This window comes from Neomonachus schauinslandi, chromosome 11 (genome assembly GCF_002201575.2).
Source record: "Neomonachus schauinslandi chromosome 11, ASM220157v2, whole genome shotgun sequence".
NCBI classification, from domain to species: Eukaryota; Metazoa; Chordata; class Mammalia; order Carnivora; family Phocidae; genus Neomonachus; species Neomonachus schauinslandi.
The window spans coordinates 871,990-890,032 of record NC_058413.1 but is presented as its reverse complement, the minus strand read 5'-3'; the positions used below and the strand labels follow the sequence as shown (position 1 = coordinate 890,032).

The 18,043-nt window shown below is 51.0% G+C and overlaps 1 protein-coding gene across 2 annotated transcripts in view; it reads right to left on the bottom strand.

Moving 5' to 3' along the window:
* TSPAN4 (tetraspanin 4) overlaps positions 1 to 18,043 on the bottom strand; it is a 559,204-nt gene that overhangs the window by 249,274 nt on the left and 291,887 nt on the right. The window lies entirely within an intron of this gene.

Here is an 18,043-nt window from a genome sequence, read left to right as displayed (position 1 = left end):
CCACAGGGCCACTGGGTTCCCCCAGTGCCATTTATTGTGGACCCCATTGTTCCCAATGCTGCCTCTGTCCCAGACGGGCCTCCCATGGTGCCCGGCCCTCCAGGATCTGTGCTCGCCGCTGAGCCGCACCAGCACCGCTGCTTCCAGAGGGTTTGGGGGGGCTGTGGGGACATCCCCGTGTCGGCTGCTCCAGTCCCCGCTCTGTGTTACTTTTCCCTGAGAACTTTGTCACCAGCTCGTCTGACTCCATGGAACAGTGTCTTGGTGTCTCTGCGGGGGTCCCTCTGAATCTGTGGGCTTGTTTAGGAAGCAGGGAGCTCTGCCAAGGCCAGGCACCTCCCATGTGTGCGAGAGGGCCCTGGGCCGCCCGGGGGGCGTGGACTCTCCGGCCCAGACTTCACTGCGGCCTTCCTGGAAACACCGGCCGGCTGTGTTCCCCGGGGGCCCTCCTAAGTGGCTGACGCCAGTTTTGCAACTTTGGATGCTGGCACTTAAAATAGCACTGCAAGGTGCAAAGCAGGTCTTCAGACAAGAGTCTGGACTCATCCTCTTTCCAGGGGGTCCTTTGGTGGCTTTTTGTGTGACACATGCAGAGCAGATGCAGTTATCCAGCCAGGTCCTGAGGTTGTCCCACGTGCGGGTAGTGACCACACATCATGTCATGATCTTCCCTGGGCAACAGGGATGATAAGACTGAGTGCTGTGCGGCACTCACCCTGACTCCACAGATGGTGATGGTGATTTAGAAAATAACAGGCAAACGGAATGGAACTTCCTCAACTCGACTCGCTGGTGAGCTATGGAAAGCTCGGAGCCTGTCCCTCCACGTTCAGTGCTAGGGTCCTGACCTGTGCTGTAAGAAAGAGAAACTCAAGGGAAAACAAAATGACGTTGGCACACGTGTTGGAACTGGGTACGCAGAAAATCCAAAAGATCTTCTCCAGAGCACATGGAACATTCTCCAGAATAGATCACATCCTGGGTTGCAAATCAGGTCTCAACTGATACCAAAAGATTGGATCATTTTCTGTATATTTTTGGACCACAATGCTTTGAAACTTGAACTCAGTCACAAGAGAAAATTTGGAAAGAACTCAAATACATGGAGGTTAAAGAGCATCCTACTAAAGAATGAATGGGTCAACCAGGAAATTAAAGAAGAATTTAAAAAATTCATGGAAACAAATGAAAATGAAAACACAACTGTTTCCCCGAATAACCAGAGGAATGTTGAAAAAGAAAAGCAAAGCTGACGGCATCACAGTTCTGGACTTCAAGCTCTATTACAAAGCTGTCATCATCAAGACAGTATGGTACTGGCACAAAAACAGACACATAGATCAATGGAACAGAATAGAGAACCCAGAAATGGACCCTCAACTCTATGGTCAACTAATCTTTGACAAAGCAGGAAAGAATGTCCAATGGCAAAAAGACAGTCTCTTCAATAAATGGTGTTGGGAAAATTGGACAGCCACATGCAGAAGAATGAAACTGGACCATTTCCTTACACCACAGACAAAAATAGACTCAAAATGGCTGAAAGACCTAAATGTGAGACAAGAATCCATCAAAATCCTAAAGGAGAACACAGGCAGCAACCTCTTCGACCTCAGCCACAGCAACTTCTTCCTAGAAACATCACCAAAGGCAAGGGAAGCAAGGGCAAAAATGAACTATTGGGACCTCATCAAGATAAAAAGCTTTTGCACAGCCAAAGAAACAGTCAACAAAACCAAAAGACAACCGACAGAATGGGAGAAGATATTTGCAAATGACATATCAGATGAAGGGCTAGTATCTAAAATCTATAAAGAACTTCTTAAACTCAACACCCAAAGAATGAATGATCCAATCAAGAAATGGGCAGAAGATGGGCGCCTGGGTGGCTCAGTTGGTTAAGCAACTGCCTTCGGCTCAGGTCATGATCCTGGAGTCCCAGGATCGAGTCCCGCATCGGGTTCCCTGCTTGGCAGGGAGTCTGCTTCTCCCTCTGACCCTCCTCCCTCTCATGCTCTCTGTCTCTCATTCTCTCTCTCTCAAATAAATAAATAAAATCTTAAAAAAAAAAAAAAAGAAATGGGCAGAAGACATGAACAGACATTTTTCCAAAGAGAACATCCAAATGGCCAACAGACACATGAAAAAATGCTCAACATTGCTCGGCATCAGGGAAATCTAAATCAAAACCTCAATGAGATATCACATCACACCAGTCAGAATGGCTAAAATTAACAAGTCAGGAAACAAAAGGTGTCGGTGGGCATGCGGAGAAAGGGGAACCCTCCTACACTGTTGGTGGGAATGCAAGCTGGTGCAGCCACTCTGGAAAACAGTATGGAGGTTCTTTAAAAAGTTGAAAATAGAGCTACTATACGATCCAGCAATTGCACTACTGGGTATTTACCCCAAAGATACAAATGTAGGGATCTGAAGGGATATGTGCACCCCGATGTTTATAGCAGCAATGTCCACAATAGCCAAACTGTGGAAAGAGCCAAGATGTCCATCAACAGATGAATGGATAAAGAAGATGTGGTATATATATACAATGGAATATTATGCAGCTATCAAAAGGAATGAAATCTTGCCATTTGCAACAACATGGATGGAACTGGAGAGTGTTACGCTGAGTGAAATAAGTCAATCAGAGAAAGACATGTATCATATTACCTCACTGATATGAGGAATTCTTAATCTCAGGAAACAAACTGAGGGTTGCTGGAGGAGCGGGGAGTGGGAGGGATGGGGCAGCTGGGTGATAGACATTGGGGAGGGTATGTGCTATGGTGAGCGCTGTGAATTGTGCAAGACTGTTGAATCACAGATCTGTACCTGTGAAACAAATAATACATTATATGTTAAAAAAAAGAAGAAGAAGAAGAAGATGGCAGGAGGGGAAGAATGAAGGGGGGGAAATCAGAAGGGGAGATGAACCATGAGAGATGATGGACTCTGAAAAACAAACTGGGGGGTGGGAGGATGGGTTAGCCTGGTGATGGGTATTAAAGAGGGCACATTCTGCATGGAGCACTGCGTGTTATATGCAAATAATGAATCATGGAACACTACATCAAAAACTAATGATGTAATGTATGGTGATTAACATAACATAATAATAATAAAAAAAAGAAAACACAACTGTTCAAAATCTTTGGGATGCAGCAAAGGCGGTCCTAGAGGGAAGTATATAGCAATACAAGCCTTCCTCAAGAAATAAGAAAGGTCTCAAATACACAACCTAACCCTATACCTAAAGGGACTGGAGAAAGAACAGCATATAAAGTCTAAATCCAGCAGGAGAAGAGAATTAATAAAGATGAGAGCAGAAATCAATGAAATAGAAACCAAAAGAACAGTAGAACAGATCAACAAAACTAGGAGCTGGTTCTCTGAAAGAATTAATAAGATTGATAACCCCCTGGCCAGACTTACTGAAAAGAAAAGAGAAAGGACCCAAATAAATAAAATCATGAATAAGAAAGGAGAGATTATAACCAATACCAAAGAAACACAACTATAAGAACATATTATGGGCAAATATATGCAGACAAATTAGGCAATCCGGAAGAAATGGATGCATTCCTAGAGACATATAAACTAACAAAACTGAAACAGGAAGAAATAGAAAACCTGAACAGACCCATAACCAGCAAAGAAATCAAAGCAATAATAAAAATCTCCCAACAAACAAGAGTCCAGGGCCAGATGGCTTCCCAGGGGAATTTTACCAAACATTTAAAGAAGAATTAATACCTATTCTTCTGAAGCTGTTTCAAAAAATAGAAATGGAAGGAAAATGTCCAAACTCCTTCTATGAGGCCAGTGTTACCTTGATCCCAAAACCAGACAAAGACCCCACCAAAAAGGAGAACTAAGGACCAATATTCCTGATGAACATGGATGTCAAAATACTCAACAAGATCCTAGCCAATAGGATCCAACAGTACATTAAAAGGATTATTCACTGCCACCAAGTGGGATTTATTCCTGGGCTGCAAGTTTGGTTCAACATCCTCAAATCAATCAATCTGATCCCCTACATAAATAAAAGAAAGGACAAGAGATATATGATCCTCACAATAGATGCAGAAAAAGCATTTGACAAAGTACAGCAAACTGTCTTGATTAAAACTCTTCAGAGTGTAGGGATAGAGGTCACATACCTCAATATCATAAAAGCCATATGCGAAAAGCCCACAGTGAATATCATTCTAAATATGGAAAAACTTAGAACTTTCCCCTTAAGGTCAGGAACATGACAGGGATGTCCACTCTCACCACTGCTGTTCAACATAATACTGGAAGTCTTAGCTTCAGCAATCAGTCAACAAAAAGAAATAAAAGGCATCTGAATCAGCAAAGAAGAAGTCAAACTCTCACTCTTCGTAAATGACATGATACTCTAGGTAGAAAACCCAAAATACTCTACCCTTAAATTGATAGAACTCACCCAGGAATTCAGCAAAATGTCAGGATACAAAATCAAGGCACAGAAATCAGTTGCATTTCTATACACCAACAATGAGACAGAAGAAAGAGAAATTAAGGAGTTGATCCCATTTACAACTGCACAAAAAACCATAAGATACCTAGGAATAAACCTAACCAAAGAGGTAAAGAATCTGTACTCTGAAAACTATAGAACATTTATGAAAAAATTGAGACAGACACAAAGAAATGGAAAAACATTCCATGCTCATGGATTGGAAAGACAAATACTGTTAAAAGGTTTATGCTACCTTGAGCAATCTACACATTCAAAACAATCCCTAACAAAATACCATCAACTTTTTTCACAGAGCTGGAACAAATAATCCTAAAATTTGTATGGAACAAGAAAAGACACCGAATAGCCAGAGGAATGTTGAAAAAGAAAAGCAAAGCTGGCGGCATCACAATTCTGGACTTCCAGCTCTATTACAAAGCTGTCATCATCAAGACAGTATGGTACTGGCACAAAAACAGATATATAGATCAATGGAACAGAATAGAGAACCCAAAACCGGACCCTCAATTCTACAGTCAACTAATCTTCGACAAAGCAGGAAAGACTATCCAATGGAAAAAAGACAATCTCTTTAACAAATGGTGTTGGGAAAATGGGACAGCCACATGCAGAAGAATGAAACTGGACCATTTCCTTACACCACACACAAAAATAGACTCCAAATTGATGAAAGACCTAAATGTGAGACAGGAGTCCATCAAAATCCTAGAAGAGAACACAGGCAGCAACCTTGGCCACAGCAACTTCTTCCTAGAAACATCGCCAAAGGCAAGGGAAACAAAGGCAAAAATGAACTATTGGGACCTCATCAAGATAAAAAGCTTTTGCACAGCAAAAGAAACAGTTGACAAAACCAAAAGACAACTTACTAAACAGGAGAATATTTTTGCAAATATTTTATCAGATAAAGGGCTGATATCCACTCTATAAAGAACTTATCAAACTCAACACCCAAACAAACAAACAAAATACGGTCAAGAAATGGGCAGAAAACATGAACAGACAGTTCTCCAAAGAAGACATACAAACGACTAGATACATGAAAAAATGTTCAACATCACTAGCCATCAGGGAAATACAAATCAAAACCACAATGAGATACCACCTCACACCAATCAGAATGGCTAAAATTAACAAGTCAGGAAACAAAAGATGTTGGCAGGGATGCGGAGAAAGGGGAACCCTCCTACATGGTTGGTGGGAATGCAAGCTGGTGCAGCCACTCTGGAAAACAGTATGGAGGTTCCTCAAAAAGTTGAAAATAGAGCTACCCTACGACCCAGCAATTGCACTACTGGGTATTTACCCCAAAGATAAAAACGTAGTGATCCGAAGGGGCACATGCACCCCAATGCTTATAGCAGTATTATCAACAATAGTCAAACTAGGGGCACCTGGGTGGCTCTGTCATTGAGCGTCTGCCTTTGGCTCAGGTCATGATCTCAGGGTCCTGGGATCGAGCCCCACATCTGGCTCCCTGCTCAGCGGGGAGTCTGCTTCTCCCTTTGCCCCTCCCCCCATGCTCTTTCTCTCTCTCTCAATAAATAAGTGAAATCTTAAAAAAAAAAAAAAAAGAAGAAGGGGACACCAGGACACAGACACGCATAGAGGGAGAGGCCGGCCACGCACACACAGGAGAGAGGCCTCGGGAGGACCCCGCTCTGCCCCAGAACGGGGCCCTGGGGACTCTGGAGCAGCCCTGTCATGACCGCCGGCTTCCCCTGTGCCCGTGTGCCTGAGAAGACGGGGTTCTGTTTGCTTCTCCCCTCCTCGAGCTCATGCACACACTCGGTCTAACTCAGAAGCAAGGGAATCGGGTCCCGGGCACCTGCTTCTCTCCTCCTTCCTCACTTTCCGAGAGTCTCAGAGGGGCTCACTGTGACAGTGGATCTGCTCCACATCCCAGGTTTGCTTTCTGCACTGCAGGGGTGAGCGCGGAGCCGCGCGCTCCACACTTCTGGTATCTTCTGGGAGGGACTACCCCTTTAGTCGATACAGAAGTCCCTCCTTTTCAATCTCAAGCCCACTGAAAAGGACATTTGGGCTACCCAACCGTATTATCTGCGTGAGGCCGTGACCCGTCCTTTCTCTTCTGTCAGGGCCCCCTGTCTGTGCAGGTCCCTGGAAGTGAAGCCCACCACGCTTCTCTGGGACCACCGAGGGCTCTGTGTTTTCTCTTGTGTCTCGTTTTGCATCTCCTATTTACAGAGGGTCTTGCTGGCGCCCCTCCAGCCTTTCGCTGCGTTGCCTGACCTTGCCTGGTCCGTGAGGACACCTGGCGGCTTGCGCCCTACTTGAATTCTGCAGGACTCAACCTCCCCTTGGGGCGTCCAGAGGGTCTGTGTGCAGGGGAGCACCGCTGTACCATGGACGCCGATGAGCAGGGTCAGAGCATGCTGGGGACACGTGGACATCTGCCCTGCCGGTCACCATGGTGTTTGGAGCCCCGTGCCCCTGGGCGGCAGCGGCCTTCACCCTCACGGGCATGGTGGGGCTCTCTGCTTTCCCCGGAAACGGAGAAGCCCTTTTACGCTGGATTTGAAAGGCTCACATCAAACCCCCTACACATGCGTGTGCACGCGCACACCCACACGCATGTGCAGATGCACCACCCACCCAGGCGTCCCTATGCATCCTCACATGTGTGTGCACTGTCACGCGGGCCCCACAGGTGCAGGGCTGGGATGCCAGGAGCAGGGGCTGCTGATACACCCAGGATCGGCAGGCTGAGAGGCCCAAAACCGCGCTGGTGAGTGTGGAACGCACATGGGCTTGGTGTGGCCCTTGCAGGAACTGAGTCTCCAGGTGCTCAACCACACAGGCAGGAAGCCACTTCCTGTTGGTGGCCAGGCAGCTGGTGGCCGGCCAGCAGCCAGCGGTCACCGAAGAGCCTCGGCGCAGGGAAGGCTCCCAGCTGCCAGCCCCGGGGCACACTCTGAAAATGGGGCCACAGGGGGACAGGGACAGATGGAGGACGAGGACAGGTGCGGGGAAGGCGGGAGCCTCGGCCGTGGGTAGGCTCGGGAGCTCGGAGATCCCGGCTCAGCAGGAAGATCCAGAGGAAGATCAACCACAGCAAGTGGGGAACGAGCACCTGGACACGAAAGAGAACCCTGGCCGGGGGGGTGGGGGGGGGGGGGGGGCAGAGAGGGAGAGGGGGGGCGGGGGGGGGGGGGGGGGGGGGGGGGGGGATGCAGAGACAGAGAGGGAGAGACAGAGAGACACAGAGAGCGATAAAAGGAGAAAGAGACAGAGAGACCAAGAGGATAGAGATGAAGAGAGAGACACAAATTAAGACAGCGACACACGGACAGCGACAGAGATAGGGCCTCCCCAGGGGACACCCAGGAACTGGCTCGTGGGGTCTGGAGGGGACGGTGGACTCTGCTGAGGAAGGGTCATGGGATCCAGGGACACCTGCCCAATGAACTGGAGCCATGGATGGAGAATCCTGCACATGGCGCCTCCTGGCATGGGTGCCACGTGTCCCCGCGGGTCACCTCTCCGCACCGCGCGTCCCCGCAGGTCACCTCTCCGCAGGGCTCGGACGCCGCGTATCCCCGCGGGTCGCCGCCAGAGGGCGCCGCCGAGCTCCGGGGACGGGGTCGGGAGCCGGCCACAGGCGGCGGCGCCGGACTGGGGAGTCTCCCCGCCCTCCACCGTCTTCTCAACAGCACCTCTCCCGAGGGTGGAGTGGAGAGAAGCCTCGCTGGGGGCGGGAGCAGCGCGACAGGCGGGGCCCTGCGAGCGGAACTAGCTCCGAGCTCCGGGACGCAGGTGCTCGACCCCGCGGGGGAGTCGCAGACAGTCTGGGAGGCCGCCGAGAGGGAGCCTGAGGTCCTAGTGGGCCCCGTGCAGCTAGGCGTCACGCCTGCAGCGGACCCCTTGCTCCCCGCCTTGCGTGCTTCGGTGGGCGCTCCTCGGCTGGAGGGACTTTCTGGAAGGGCGTCTCCTCCATGTGACCACGTTACCTTTAATCCGTGTTATCAACACTTTATCTCTAGCTCTTTCTGCAGCCCCCACAGCAGCAAAGCTGCAGACTGTGCGGGTGTGAACCCAACCCCGGCCCTGGGGTTGCAGGCGGACATGCAGGATGCGCTCAGGCCTGCATCTGGAGCAGGTCCCCGCCCGCACCACAGACCCAGGCAGCCCTCCACCGCACAAGGATGCTGCCCAGTAATTAGGAGGTGGTGAGTTTTTGAGTATTTGCTGGCTTTGTCTTTGCTCTCATTTATTTAATTAGAGGTTTACATACATTACTTTTTAGCAGTTTATTCGGGGCTTGCTAGTCCCTGGGAAGTTAGCAGTCAGATCTGCAAGCCCGTGGGGGCTCCACCAGCCGGACGGACACGCAGCAAACCGCCGGCCAGAGGTTCAGCTCCACCTGGACGATGTGTGAGAACGTGAATTAAAAATGATGGGGCGCCCGGCTGGCTCAGTCCAAGAGCATGTGACTCTTATCTCTCCGTCCTCCGAGCCCCACGTTGACATTGGGTGTAGAGATCACTTACATAAATAAATAAAAACTTAAAACAAAAGAAAACAACGAAGACCTGGGCTTTGTTACAACAGAGTTTTGCTCCCAGAGATTGTGTTAGTTGAAACTTGCCTCTTCAAACATCTCTGAGTTAGTTAACACTTAGAAAATTAACACCCAATCCTTTGCAAGAGCTGCTACTTAGAGAATCTGGGATTTAGCAGATTCTCCAGAAAGGCTGTTCTTCAACAGCTGACTCCGTTTCCCTCCTGGATGGCTGACTTCCTGCAGCGGCCTGGGCACACCTGCCCAGTCTACGTAGTCTCGTCACGCAGGACTCCGCCCCTGCACAAACTCACCCACTCACCCCCTCGCTCTTGGTGTTTGATCTTGGGCAAGGTGCTCAGGTTCCCTGACCTCAGTTTCCCTGTCTGCCTGAGCCTAGGTCTGAGGGAGCAGTCACAGCTGCCTGGGAGTGTGAGCAGAACCTTACCACAGGAGGTGACATGGAGCGAGTCTCGATGGCTGAAGAGGAGTTTTCTACACAGCAGGTGGTGGAGAGGGACTGGTAGGCGGAGGAATCAGGTGGATGAACACGGGATGATTCCTCCGAGTGGTGCACTCAGCATGAAAGACCTCACCCGTGGATCTCCTCATCTGTACCCTCTAATGTCCTTCGTAATAAGCCAGTAATCTAGTAAGTTAGCTGGTTTCCTGAGTCCTATCCGCTCCAGCAAATTAACCCAATCCAAGGAGAGTCGTGGGAATCTCCGATCTGTAGCGGGTGGGTCAGAAGCACAGTGACAGCTTGGACGGCTGTCTGCACTGGGGGCCGTCTTGTGGGACCCAGGCTTTGCCTGTGGGGCCTGATGCTGTTCCCAGAGACACCGGTCAGAATTGAATTAAATCTGTAGGACCCCTGGCTGGTGCCAGGGGATTGTGTGGGGCTGTGGGGAAAACCAAGTGTTATAATAACCAAGAAGAATGAAAACACGTCCACGTTAAAACTTGCAATGTCCATAGTGAGGTCATTCATAAAGGCAACACGTGGGAACAGCAGGTAAGCAAGATGCCGTCGCCATCCATGGAATGTTGTTCGGTCAGCAGAAAGAAATGAGGTGGAAATGAAAGCAGGAGCTCAGAGCCCCTGGCTCATCCCGGTTCACGGCAGCATTACTCATGACAGGGAAAAGATAGAAGCAGCCCGGTGTCCTTCGCCGTGGTCATGGGCCACGTGGTCCATCCACACACCGGACTGTCACTCAGCCTGAACACGGAGGGACACGCTGACACCTGCCGCAGCGTGGATGGCCCTGGGGGACGTGATATTATGTGAAAGAAGAAAATGTCCAGATGAGGCAAGTCTAGAGAGACAGAAAGATTTGTGGTTGCCAGGGGCTGGGCCGAGGCGGCGGTGAGAGTGAAGGGGGTGCAGAGCTTTTTGGGGGGGGTTGGGAGTGTTCTAAAATTGGTGTGGTGAGGCATGCACAACTCTGGACGCCCCGAGCGCCATCGAGTTGCATGGGGTGAAAGGGTGGCTTGTAGGGTGTGCGAACTGGGGAGGGGGAGGGCCAGGGAGGCAGCCCAGGCTGTGTGGGCCCCTGGTTAACAAGCAGGGCTGAGACGAGCCAGAGCAGGACGAAGCAGGTGGGGGCAGTGGACGTGGAGGAAGCTGAACACAGGGGACTGTGAATGGAACCCCAGAATCCATCCTTGCCTCTTTCCGACACCAGGGCCACAGTCCACTGGCTGGGACCTCATTTCCCAGCCACTGGGTTCTGCACCACGCGCGGGTCACATCCCGCATCCTCAGAAGGCAGCCCAGTCTCCTTTCCTGGGGCAGAAGCAGGAACAGGCCGCAGGGACCGAGGCCAGGCAGGCAGTGGAGCGGCCTGGGTCTCCTGGGTGGACTCTGACGGCTGCCTGCGGGGGCCCCAGCTGCAGAGCCTCGCCTGGGCCCCAGTCTGCACACAGGCAGAGGAAGGGAGACCAGCAGCAGGTTCTGGCCGCTCGGAGAGGAAGGGGTGTGCGGCCGCTTACTTCTGACTCCCCCGCCTGGCCGACCTCGACCCACAGATGGCAGGTCACCTCCTACGGCGCTCTGGGACCGTGGAGCCAGGAGGCCCACCAGGCCCGCTCTGGCTGAGATGTGCTTCTTCTGGGCCTGGCAGCTTTCACTGCAGAAAACCTTTATTGTGCTTGTTTTAAAGGTCATATTTATAATTTCTCACCTGGCCAGCCTTTCCCAATCTGTAATTTGGCCTGGCACGTCTCTGCCCTCCTGTGACTAATGCCCAGGGGCACAGAGCTTCCAACAGCTCGTCCTGAGGGCGGAGGGCAAGCAAATTGGCTTCTTTTGTTAAACCTTATGTTCCACACACTGTAACTTGGCCGCTTGTGGCCCCACTCACCCGCCCACGCGTCCTCCGGCACGCTGTGTGCCCGCTGGGGGATTCACCTGAGCATGGCCGGCCCTTCGTCCTTTCCCTGGGATGACGTGGGTCACTTCTTTCCGGAAAGAAGTTACAAGTTCTGACGCGGGGCCCTGTCTGTGCCTCATGATTCCGGGGGAGGCCCCGGCTCCAGGAGCCGTGGAATGAGACCCATCCGTCGACCAGAGCACAGACCCTGAAGGGTGTCCATGCGGCGAGGGCTGAAAAATAAAAAACCCTGAGCATAAGGCACCACCATGGCGCTGCCTCCGCGGTGGGGGAGAGAACCTCGAGCTCCACGCAGGCTTTCCCACTGATACACAGGAGAAGAGGCAGGGGGCCCAGTCGCCCCCGGCCCAGCCACCGCCACTCCTGGAGGACCCAGAGCAGCAACAGAACCCGACGCGGCAGGGCTCCGGCAGCACTCGGCCCAGGGGTCTGAAACGACCAGGACGAACACGCTCGGGGCTCTAATGCATCAGGCCGGTCGACCGCATGCAAGGACGGACAGGCAAGGTGAGCAGACAGAAGGAAGTCTGAGAAAACGGGAAGGAGGCGCCGGAGATCGACGACACTGGGACGGTAATGAAGAACGTCTTTTGGGGTCATCGGTAGAGTGGACGCGGCCGACGGAAGAATCTCGGCGCCTGAGGCCGGCTGAAGAGAAGCGTCAAACCAGACAGTCTGCCTTCTCAGAGACCCAGCGAAACGCAGCAGAATGGCCAAGGACCGCGGGACAAGCAACTCGTGCGTCAAGGGGACACCCATTTTGTCTATGAGTAAACACTGGTTCTTTCATTGGGGATGCCCCTTGTTTCTCTTCCTTGACTGACGGGCCTGCCTTCAGCCTCCGCACAGGTGGGATAGAAGTGGCGAAAGTGGGCACCCTTGTCTGGCTCCTGGGCTGGTGTGACGCCCGCTGGGCCTACCTTACCGATGCCCTTCACCCTTGGGGCCGCCCCTTCTACTCCTGTCTTGCAGAAAGTTAACATCTAGGATGGATTTGGGGTTTTGTCAAATGCTTTCCCTGACTCCAGGTGATCGTCTGGCTTTTCTTCTTCGGTCTATTACTGCAGTAAGTTACATTATAGGACAATTTCCAGGTGTTAAACCGCCCTTGTATTCCTGAGATCGCTGCCATGTTGTCATGATGTATCAGCCCTTCTACATGTGGATGAGCTCGGTGTGCTAAAAATTGTGTTGAGAATTTTGCATCTTGGTCACGAGGAATTCTGGTTTGGGGTTTTCCTGCAAGGCCTGTGTCTGGTTTTGGTGCTAGCCTCACAAAATAAGCTGGGGAGTGCTTCCTCTTCTCTTTTCCAGAGGAGTCTGTGTAGAGATGAAGTTATTTCCTTCTCAGATATTTGTAGAATTCACCAGTGAAGCCATCTGAGTCTGGAGTTTCTTCGTGGAAAGGCTTTTAACTTCTTTAATAAAGAACTATGTTGGGGGGAGGCGCCTGGGTGACTCAAGTCAGTTGTGCATCTGACCATATATAGTTGATGACTATATATTTGTGGTGTAGTTTGAGATCCGGGAGGTCGGTGCCTCCAGCTTTGTTCTTTCTCAAGATTGCGTCGGCCCCTTATTATACCTTTACTATCTGTAGAATTTGTAGTGACGCCAACTTTCTCATTCCTGGTATTGGAAATGTGTGTCTTCTCTCTCTTTTTCCTAATCAGTCTGACTGGGGGTTTATCAATTTTATTGGTCTTCCAAAAAAAAAAAAATGAGCTTTTGTTCTTACTGATTTTCTCTGTGGTCTTTCTATTTTCTATGTCATTGATTTATTTAATGATGTTTATTTTTTCCTTGTTTTCTGCTTACTTAGAATTTACTTACTTTGCTCTTCTTTTTCTCATGTCCAAAGGTGAATGCTGAGGTCAGTGATTTCAGATCTTTCTTCCTTTCTAATGTAGCCATGGATTTCCCCTATATGCCGTGTTAGCTGCACCTGCAAAACATACGCTGCCGAGTTTTTAATCTTCACTCAGATCAAAATACTAATTTTCCTCTTAATTTCTTCTTTGATACATGGGCTATTTATTTATTATTTTTTAAAAGATTTTATTTATTTATTTGACAGAGAGAGACAGTGAGAGAGGGAACACAAGCAGGGGGAGTGGGAGAGGGAGAAGCAGGCTTCCCGCGGAGCAGGGAGCCTGATGCAGGGCTCGATCCCAGGACCCCGGGATCATGACCTGAGCCGAAGGCAGACGCTTAATGACTGAGCCACCCAGGCGCCCTGATACATGGGCTATTTAGTTTCCAAATAACGGGGGGATTTTCTAGGTATATTTTTATTGATTTCTAATGTAATACTATTTTGGCCAGAGAATATAATTTGTATGATTTGAATCTTTTAGACCATTTTCTGGCCCAAAATATGGTCTATGTTGGTAAATGTTCAGTGTGCACTTAAAAATACATATTTTACTGTTGTTTTCTGTGTCAGTCAGATTACATTGCTTGGGTCCTGTGTGCCCTTACTGCGTTCCCGTCTGTCCAGCTGAACGTTGATGGGAGGGTTGTGGTCTGACACGTTCTGTTCCAAGTGTTCCGAAGCTCTATAACTGGACATGTAAACTTGTAGGGTTCTTATGTCCCCTTAATATGTTTATCCCTTTATCATTTTAGGGAGACCAACTTCACCCTGGCGGTATTAAGGCTGACCCTGCCCAGTGGTCCACTCGGGGTCCTGTTGGTCATGTGGATTTTTGCTCTGACTGGTGGGAATAGTAACCGGTCCAGACCCTGGGTGGGCTAGTGGTATTACTCTGTAATTCCTACAAATGGTTCTTTCCCAGCCTCGGGCAGTTTTATCCCATGTGTTTGCCACTCTGTCCTCAGCCGAAGACCGCGGGGGATGTGCTGCTGGTATCATTGCTCTTTCTCCGTGTGGCTCCCCTCCCTGAACCCCACCCTGCCGGCTCCAAGTCTCCTGGCTCAGGGAGACCGCTGGTGCTCGCCTCAGTCACCCCTCCCTGCGCAGCAGCCCCGAAACCCTCTGTCGGCAGTGAGCAGGGCAGCCCTCGGGCTCACCTCTTGTTTCCTGTCTCACGGGAATGCTGCCCTGGCTGCCTGATGGTTGGGTCCTGAAAGCTGCTGCCTAAAATATTCGTGTGGATTGTTTAAATGCACATGTGTTGTTCTGCAGACATCCAGGTTATTGTTTCTCCCTACCGCACGGCGTTCTGTATTGTATACCCATCACACTGGGTTAATTCGTTCCTCTGAAGGTGAGTGATGAGGCCACCCGCTTCTGCTGCACAAACAACCGTGCAGCAAACAGCCTGAACGCATTCCCTCGTGGATCAGTGTGTGTGTTTCCAGAATGTGCCCTCAGGAGACGGCTCACTGGCACCGCTTCCCAAGCACGACTGCACTACGTTTCGGAGAGCGTCCAGCAGTCTGTCTTCCTACCACCAGAGCTTCCCATCAGGATCCTCGCCTTGACCCGTGGCCCTTCCTCCCTAACTTTTACTATTCTGGTGAATGTCAAGTGGTGCCTCATGGTCATGTTATCTCCCTTATTATTAGCGAGTTTGGGTGCCCCTCCATACACCTGTCAAAGCTTTGAATCGCCAGTTCGAAACACCTGTTCCTTTACCTGCCTGGTCTCCTTTTTCGTTTTACAGGATTTTGCGACTTGCGGGAAGTATTTGTATATTGTCGGTACTAGTTACTTATTGGAGGTAGACATTGTAAACATGTGCATCCTTCACTTGTTACCCCTATCTGTAACGCAGAGAAGAAAAGCACGCCCTCCGTAGGACCGTCGTGCAAACTCGTGAGATGATACGCATCAAGTATGCAGAACGATACCTGGCACAGACTAAACACTCAAAATGTTATTTTAACATTATTATTTCTCAAGAATCCCACCCAAGACACCCAGAAAGTCCGTCCGGGGCTCCTGGGCACATAAAGGTGCCCCACAAATACTGAGACCCACATGTGCCATTGAAACCCGGACACAGAAAGGCCAGGGAGGGTGGGACTCCTGTGACAATGTGGCAATGGCCTGGGAGCAGTGATCCCATGGGCAGACACCACTCGGGTGATACACGGGGCCGGGGCTCCAACTGTTGGCACTGGGTCTGTGAGACACCATGAGCCATCAGTCGGGGGAACCAGTGTTCACGTGACAGCTCCCTTCACGGAAATACAGTTGGCATCTAATTCTGCCAAAGGCGTGTTCTCCACCCCGCTCTGCTCATGAAAGCCCCATGAGGACAGCTCATTATTTCACCCGACTCCCCACTCTGGGTTTGAAAACCCCCTCTCTGGCCAGCCTCACTCTCTTTTGGATCCCTGTCCCCTTCTCAGGGACATTTGGTCTGTGCCCCGACTCAGGCTGTGTGGTCTGCTGAACAATTTGCTCTCACGCTGGGTTTACTAAGTAGCTCCCCTCCCATTATAAGGGCCACCTCCCAACTCCTCGACTCCTGCTCACATCTTTCCAGATGGATCAGAGCAGACGTAACAGCTCATCCTCATTTTATCCTTTCCCAAACATAACATAGATGTGGGATCCATCAAGTATCTTTTGGATCAATTCCATCCCAGCCAGGAATTGCTCTTTTGTTTGGCATAAAATAGGGGTCCAATTTAAATTTTTCCCCAAGTACAGCTAATTGTTTTAGCACACTGATTGAAAAAATTTTCCTTTCCCTACTGCTCAGCCAGGCCGGAACGCTTGTAAATCATTTCCATACTGTGTCCCACTGGTGAATCTGTCTATCCCCACATCAACACCAGAACCTCGATTGCTAGTTTTAAAATATTTTGACATCTCCTAGGACAGTTCCTTTCCATCTCTGCCTCCTTCTCGAATGTTCCAGCTATTATTCAGCCTGTGTTCTTCCATACACATTTAGAATCAGTTTGCTAAATTTCTTTTAAAAAGCCCTTCTGGGGTTTCAATGAGAATTTCTTTTGTAGGGCAATTTGGGGAAGAATTGATGTATTTCTGATACTGAACATTCCTATCCACGAATATAGTATATAGTTCTCAATTTATTCAGGTACTCTTTAATGTCTTTCAATAAAGTTTTATAATTTTTCCTTAACGATCTTTAGAAGGTTTTTTTTTTTTTAAGATTTTATTTATTTATTTGACAGAGAGAGAGATAGCAAGAGCAGGAACACAAGCAGGGGGAGTGGGAGGGGGAGAAGCAGGCTTCCCGCGGAGCAGGGAGCCCGATGTGGGGCTCGATCCCAGGACCCCCGGGATCATGACCTGAGCCGAAGGCAGATGCTTAACGACTGAGCCACCCAGGGGCCCCTAGACATTCCTGTCTTTTCTATTTTACAGAACTGTACCCTCCGGTGAGTGCTGATATTTAATGCATGTGTAGGGCAGTCTCCGCACGCCCCAGATTCACCCTCCACCTTCATCTGACTTTTTTTGTGCTCCAGGAAGGGGACCTCTGCAAACTGGTCACCTGGTTGGGTTAATGGGAGACACCTGGAGATGTGTGTGTGGGGGGGGAGTGTTGGAGTATTTATTTCCCCAGACCCCTCCCCCAGGCCCGGGGTTCAGGGGGGCTTCATTCTTCTGCGTAGGCTAAGCCTTTTGCTGAGGGAGCCTCTTCCCCTGCTCACTGCTGCCTCCCTCACCAAGCCTTGCTCCTTCACTTAACTCTGTTCCTCCTTGTAACTCGTCCGTTTATTAAAATTCCTCCAATTATCTTGGTGAGCATGCCATCTGTTTCTTGCTGGGACCCTGACTGATACAGTAATTGCCACCAGAAGTGGCCCCAGAAAACAGACTCTCAAAATGGGGTTCCAGGATTGAGTTGCTCATCTGTTTGACCAGCGCGGGGATAAAATCCTGGCCAGGGGGCACTTGAGCGCTAGGGACGTGTCCCGCGCCGGCATGCCGCTTCTTCAGATTCTCACCAGTGGTGCCATGGGACACAGGCAAGCGGGGGGCAAACAGATGGGTAGTCAGGTGGCTGCGATGCCCAGGTGCCCTGGCAAATATGGTGACCACACAGACGCGGCGGGATGGCCACTCGGGACAGCCCTGGGGAGCCGCACAGTGGGAAAGGACCCGGGGCTGCGCGTAGGCCCCCCGCCGAGCAAGCTGGGATGACGAGTGCGAACACCCACCACGGAGGGCCGGGTTTGGCGGGTGATCACGCAGGTTTAAGGAAGCGGGTTCTGTTCGGATCCGACGCCGTCAGGGGGCACAGACAGTTCTAAGACGCGGCTCCGTAATGATTCTCGTCTGGACCGAGAGGCCGGGGGGGACAGAGCTGCAGCCTCGGGGCCCCGCAGCAGACTCGGGCCGGGGCGCGCGGCGGGGGGTGTGGGACCCACGAGGGTGCGGAGGGCCGGCGGATGGGGGACCGCGCGCGGGGAGGCGCCGGAATAGGGGCGCCCGGTCCTGGCCCCGCGGACGTCCGTGCTGTGCGCTCGCAGGCCACTGCAGGGGCCTCAGGGGTGCCGGGCCGCGCCTCGGGTCGCGAGTGGCCGTGCGACCCTCACGGCCCGTGGACCAGCCCTCGCGCGACAGGGGGCACCGCCGACGGACCTGAGACGGGCCGCGCTGCCGCCGCTCCGAGGGCCCGATTCCCGCGCTCACACATCTGCGTGTGAGGGCTCCCGCGCCCCAAG